General features: G+C 34.9%; 1 long non-coding RNA gene across 1 annotated transcript; it reads right to left on the reverse strand.

Annotated features, from left to right (window-relative positions):
* Positions 1-6: 6 nt before the first annotated feature.
* LOC109593002 (uncharacterized) lies at positions 7-1,385 on the reverse strand. Its single transcript, XR_002190682.1, has 3 exons — positions 1,310-1,385; positions 165-213; positions 7-113 (listed from the first exon to the last, which is right to left on the reverse strand). It is a non-coding gene; the product is annotated as an uncharacterized LOC109593002 (long non-coding RNA).

The following is a 1,385-nucleotide window of genomic DNA, read 5'->3' on the forward strand; positions in this document are numbered from 1 at the left end:
TGGTATCGGTAGCAGTCGTGGGTGGGGATAGTGATCTATTGTCTGCTTTGGTGGGTGTGATTGTGTCACCTCCGAATAACTCTAGCTGACAGTTCGTCATTACTTGCCGCCATCTTGAAAGGGGTGTGGTTATAAAGTGAGGGGCGGGGTGGTTTAAAACTTACGACTCTAGTTCCGCTTCTGTTTCAGCATCAAATGAGTATACTCTGGTTTCTGTAAAGGATGAGAGGGAGAAATAAGGACAGAAAGAAAAAACAAAATGATACACTATACCACAAAAATAGAGAACTACTGTATAGGTACATCGCACATAATAATAATAATATGGTAATAACAACAATAACAATAATAATTAAAAACCCAGTAATAATGAAAGATAAACTAAACGTCATTACTGCATAGCATTATGTACACCTTCAAACTATAGGATTGTACATGTGCACGTACATGTATATATTGGATACAAGGCACGGTGTACATGTACATGTACATTATAGACATGCAAACATTCCAGTTCGCATATATTTTTATAAGAATAACATAAACAATAACAAATGAAAATAGAGTAAGAGGCATAATTCATATACATGTAAACATCTACATGTATACATACATGTACATATACATGTATATGTACATGTAGTGGTGCATGGGAGAAAATGGTCTTAGAAAGTACATGTATAGGACTGTTAATGTGGTTTCTCACAAAGCATGTTAAGTGAACTTTTAAAGAGGATGCTTCAAGAGATGACTAGCACTACAATACATGTATGTATGCAATAGTATGTGGCTTTTGGAGCAACTTTAAAATTTGTAAAAAATCCAAACTTGATCGGAATGAGCTCAAACTTGATACACAACATAAGGACATGTATATGCATCAGAAAAAATTATAAAAATGAAGAATTCCCTCCTAGTCATTTTTCATAAAATTTGGCCGAAGACCCTGTACTATAGTACAGGGTCGTCGGCCAGATTTTGGAGTAACCTTTAAAAATTCGTAAAAAATCCAAATTTGATCGGAATTGGCTCAAACTTGATATACAACATAAGGACATGTATTTGCATCAGAAAAAATTATAAAAATGAAGAATTCTCTCCTAGTCATTTTTGTCAAAATACCCTGTACTACATATACATGGTGCTATATTTCGTCCAATTTTTGAGCAATGTGACAATTGACTGACAAGAAGCTACATGAGCACTATCCTGTAGGAAGCCTTGACTATACATTGTGCATCCAGGTCATCAAAATAGGAAAAAGACATGTACATGTACATGTACATGCATGTGTTTAAATGCAACATACGTGCTTGAAGTTTAAAGCAGTACTTTCTTCCATCAATCTCTCCTGGATCCTTAAACTGAAACAGCATCACTGGTAT

This window comes from Amphimedon queenslandica, unplaced genomic scaffold (assembly GCF_000090795.2).
Source record: "Amphimedon queenslandica unplaced genomic scaffold, v1.1 AMPQUscaffold_3227_Cont24775, whole genome shotgun sequence".
NCBI lineage: Eukaryota > Metazoa > Porifera > Demospongiae > Haplosclerida > Niphatidae > Amphimedon > Amphimedon queenslandica.